The sequence below is a fragment of the Bombus fervidus genome, unplaced genomic scaffold (assembly GCF_041682495.2).
Source record: "Bombus fervidus isolate BK054 unplaced genomic scaffold, iyBomFerv1 scaffold0029, whole genome shotgun sequence".
Taxonomy (NCBI): Eukaryota; Metazoa; Arthropoda; class Insecta; order Hymenoptera; family Apidae; genus Bombus; species Bombus fervidus.
Genome location: NW_027212592.1, coordinates 135,001 through 140,000, shown reverse-complemented (window position 1 = coordinate 140,000; position 5,000 = coordinate 135,001). Strand labels below are relative to the sequence as shown.

Sequence of the window (5,000 nt, the reverse complement as noted above, 5' to 3'; positions counted from 1 at the left end):
CCTGACCAGGCATAGTTCACCATCTTTCGGGTCCCAACGTGTACGCTCTAGGTGCGCCTCTCCTCGCAATGAGAACGAGACGCCCCGGGAGTGCGGGGCCGCATTGTCTCGCGGCCCATCCTCCCTCGATCGGACACGCGCAACCCACTCAGGGTGGGCACGCGCGCCGATTTTCACTTTCATTTCGCCTTTAGGTTTACAAGTCCCAATGACTCGCGTACATGTTAGACTCCTTGGTCCGTGTTTCAAGACGGGTCCTGAGAGTACCCAAAGCAATAGCGTCGCCGACCGGTAATCAGAGACTCGGCCAGTCCAAGAAATCCGCCAGCCAACAGCTGCCGATGCCCCAGCACGGAATTAAACTCCGTAAAAACTGAGAACGATCGACGATCGCTTGCGGCGGTCTAGACGCACACACATTCGAGAATGGATTGGTTGCGGCCCGATACCGTCTAGTGTACCGTCGTGCAGTCGGCCGGGCGACCGAGGGTCTGCCGCGTGCGCCGAAGCGACGCGACAGTCACCCGCTCGGGCCGTAGACCGACACACAACGGGTCGCGACGTTCTACTAGGGGAGAAGTGCACGACTACGACGCCGGAGCGTTCGAATCGAAGGTGGCGTGCCCTCGCCAATGGAACCACGAAGGCCCACCCGGAGCATCGCTCACCAACGATCACCGACGCCGTCGACGATGAATCTCCCCATTCGATCTTTTGGGTTTCTCAGGTTTACCCCTGAACGGTTTCACGTACTCTTGAACTCTCTCTTCAAAGTTCTTTTCAACTTTCCCTCACGGTACTTGTTCGCTATCGGTCTCGTGGTTGTATTTAGCCTTAGATGGAGTTTACCACCAACTTAGGGCTGCACTCTCAAGCAACCCGACTCTAAGGAGAGATCCTCCCGAAACGCGTTCCGGTCACTACGGGCCTGGCACCCTCTGTGGGTACATGGCCCCATTCAAGATGGACTTGGACGCGGTTCGACGTCACGGGATAAACGGATCCTCCCGAACACTACATTTCCCAACGGCGGAACCGCGGGATTCAGTGCTGGGCTAATTCCTGTTCGCTCGCCGCTACTAAGGAAATCCTTGTTAGTTTCTTTTCCTCCGCTTAGTAATATGCTTAAATTCAGCGGGTGATCTCGCCTACTCTGAGGTCGCTTCAACGTCACGACACGGTGACAATTTTTTTTTTTTCAAAGAAAAAAAAATTTCGTGCCATGTGGGCGCGATTCGAGAAAAGCAAGACGGTTTGATAACAATGCGACAGAGGGTCTTTATTTTTATTTCTCTCTCCGAGAATCGCCTCAAAGAGAAAAAAAAATAAAAAAAAAAATTAATTCGAATAGAATCGAGAACCGTATATTCTATCTCGATCGAGAAACGTTTTATGCATCTCGCCAAAGTGCCTTTTAAACTTCGTTCGTCGTATCATGTTCGAGCTAAGACTCACGCAAGACACCCGTAACGATCTCCGGTTTTTAACGCCCGTCCTCTTTGTATAATATATATATATATACGTGTTATGTATAATATATCTCCCGTAGCCGTTTCTCTCTTCTCGACGATTCCAGCGGTTCCTTGTTTTCGCCTGTTATTGCTGGCACAGAGATCGAACACGCGACATATATATAACATATCGGTTTCTTTGCTCTGTACCAACGACGAAAACGCACGGGAACTCACGCAAGTGGAAAAGCGAGCGCGAGACGTACACAACGGGGTGAATTTATTACTCGGGGACTGGACGACCGGCGATCTGTTAGGATGCGCGGTCCAGCGATAGACGACGAAGAGACATGGGATGACCAACGATCTCTTTTTCTCTAATACTCGGAGCGCCGAAACGCCTTAAAGCAAAAAAAAATCACACGCGCGTACGTCGTACGTACGGCGCGTGTATACCTCGTCTCTAATCAAGTTTCGTTAGTCTTTCTCGAGCCTCGCCAAAGAGGATCGTTCTCTTCCTCTGCGCGATCTCTCCGTGCCAATGTCAGAGATTATTCTCTTTCGCACGACGACGAAAACGACTATTTTCGACGATCCGAACAACTTTGTAACGGACTCACATGCACATCTTAAAATCGGGTACAGAAACGTTGCGCAACACCGTGAGCTTTTCTCTTCTTCGTCACCCTTAAATATAGCCGATCGTAGACGCACGCTAGATCGTAACACACTTTTCGTTGATTTCCGACGAACGTGGCTTTGGGCCAGGCGCGCGGGCAGAGAGATACGCGACCGACGGGGAAAAATTCGTCCCGATACATGTACGCGTACTCTCCGATCTCCGCGCAACGCTGGGGATCATCTCCCTAAGTCATCAGCGTTCGAAGAAATCTCGTGTGTCCGTTCCCGGATCTACGGCTTTCTCTGGGTTCACGAAGAACAGAAAAAAGCACAGAGGATGAAAAACGCAACGACGACCCATCGATGCGACGGTCCTCGTTGTCTTCTCGTCAGTCGTCTCGCGCCTGCAGAATACATCTCTGCCGCACGAACAGACGGAGTGGGTATTCGATCCCTGGGGCTGTACGAGTAAAAACATCTTGATGAAAAGACGGTTGTGTTTCTTTAAGGCACACAGTTTTTCGTTACGCCACCAAGTTTAGGTTTAGGTTTTAATATCTTGGTTCTCTTTTCTCTCCTCTCTCGACTGACTTTGTTCAAAAATATTTTTGCTTTCTCTCAGTCTCGCCAAAAATTCATTTAAGACGACGTCGGGGGCGCGGTCATTCGTGCTTATCGAAGACTAACAAAACGTAGCAGAGGCTGATACAAAAAGAAAAAAAAAATCGGCCACGAAGAAAACTCGCTCTGTGTATCTCGATAACCGCGTCGACGACGACGGTTCTCTCCGCGCTCTTTTAATTCGTATCCTTCTTCTTGCGCTTCGTCCGACTCAGAAACGTTCGTAAAACACGAACGACGGCGGGTTGTCAAGCCAAGAAGGGACAGAGAAGAGACGGAGGTAGTTTTGCGAGTCTCCCGTGAACGCGATAGATTTTTCATATATATTTGTATCGAGAGCATGCGTACGCCGGTCTCCACACGATCCAGCGACGAACGCCGACGAACGTCCAACAATCGCTCGTACGTCGCGTACGAGCCCTCGACCGCTCTTTAATTCGTATTCTTTTGCTTGGCGCTCGTCCTCCGACTCAGAAACGTTCGTTTAAAGATAAAACGAACGACGGCGGGCTGTCGACGAGGCAAGAAAGAACAGAGAGAGACGGACCGAGAGCAACGATACGCAACGCAAGCAGTCTTAGGTTTACGTGAGCAACCCTCAGCCAGGCGTGGTCCAGGAATTGTATCCGTGGACCGCAATGTGCGTTCGAAATGTCGATGTTCATGTGTCCTGCAGTTCACACGTTGACGCGCAATTAGCTGCGTTCTTCATCGACCCACGAGCCAAGTGATCCACCGTTCAGGGTAATCGTTTATGCATGGATTTTTGTTTGTGTACTCAGGTTTTTGTACTCTTATTCTCGGTTCGAAAGAAGCCGATATCCGACAAACGTCCGACCAACGGGAATCGAACGCGCGGAAGTCGCCATATGATTGACGACACGAAAATACGTTCGAAAACGAAATCGGACGGACTGCGCGACGACACACGCAGCCCGCCGACCGGGCGTAAAGTGCATTATAATATATAACAACCAACGAGATCGAAGCTCCGTTCGTCAGGAAACGACGGGGATATAACACCCGATTCTGAATCCTCTGTACAGCACACGATCTCGCGAAGAAAGCGCACGGTGGCTAGCCCATGATATATATATATGTTCGTTCCTCTCGTCCAGTTATTCGAAGCAAACAGCCGATATGCATCTCCATCGTTCGGGTAAAAAAAATCGATGGGACGCGCACGGTCGTAGTCTTCCTCGCGCGGTCGTTTCTTCCCGATAGCCAGAAGCAGAGTTTGAAAAACTCTAGCGACGGAACGAGGCATTAGACTCTCGACAACGAGGATACAGACACGGCCGGCGGTCCCCTCTGAATCGACTTCGGTGGTTCAGGTAAAAATAAAAAAAATCGATGGGACGCGCACGGTCGTCGTTCCTCTTCCTCGCGCGCGGTCTATTCTTCCCGATAGCCAGAAGCAGAGTTTGAAAAACTCTAGCGACGGAACGAGGCATTAGACTCGCGACAACGAGGATAGAGAGACGGCCGGCGGTCCCCTCTGAATCCACTTTGGTCGCTCAGGTAAAAATAAAAAAAAATTCGAAAGGGACGCGCACGGTCGTCCTTCCTCTTCCTCGCGCGGTCGTTTCTTCCCGATAGCCAGAAGCAGAGTTTGAAAAACTCTAGCGACGGAACGAGGCATTAGACTCTCGACAACGAGGATAGAGAGACGGCCGGCGGTCCCCTCCGAACGGATGGCGACAACGACGACTAAAGCGCGAAAAATCGCGACGAAGAGGAACGCATCTCCGTTCAGGTGTATGTGTGTGCGTGCGTTTAAAAAAAATTCGATGGGACTCGCAGCCATCGGCCTCGCGCGGTCGTTTCTTCCCGATATCCAGAAGCAGAGTTTGAAAAACTCTAGCGACGGAACGAGGCATATGACTCACGACAACGAGGATATGGACAGGCGGTCCCCTCTGAACGGGTCGACGAGACGATGGTAAAAGAGACGAACCGGACGAAACTTCCGTCGATCAGGTAAAAATAAAAAAAAATTCGATGGGACGCGCACGGTCGTCGTCGTCTTCCTCGCGCGGTCGTTTCTTCCCGATAGCCAGAAGCAGAGTTTGAAAAACTCTAGCGACGGAACGAGGCATATGACTCACGACAACGAGGATAGAGAGACGGCCGGCGGTCCCCTCTGAATCGACTTCGGTGGTTCAGGTAAAAATAAAAAAAATCGATGGGACGCGCACGGTCGTCGTTCCTCTTCCTCGCGCGCGGTCTATTCTTCCCGATAGCCAGAAGCAGAGTTTGAAAAACTCTAGCGACGGAACGAGGCATTAGACTCGCGAGGATAGAGAG

General features: G+C 51.0%; 1 non-coding gene and 1 pseudogene across 1 annotated transcript; both read right to left on the bottom strand.

Moving 5' to 3' along the window:
• The window catches only part of LOC139997100 (large subunit ribosomal RNA), a 4,751-nt pseudogene extending 3,589 nt beyond the window's left edge, over window positions 1–1,162 (bottom strand).
• Window positions 1,163–3,285: 2,123 nt separating this feature from the next.
• Window positions 3,286–3,440, bottom strand: LOC139997082 (5.8S ribosomal RNA). The gene has a single exon (XR_011802556.1). It is a non-coding gene; the product is annotated as a 5.8S ribosomal RNA (ribosomal RNA).
• Between the last annotated feature and the right edge of the window lie 1,560 nt (window positions 3,441–5,000).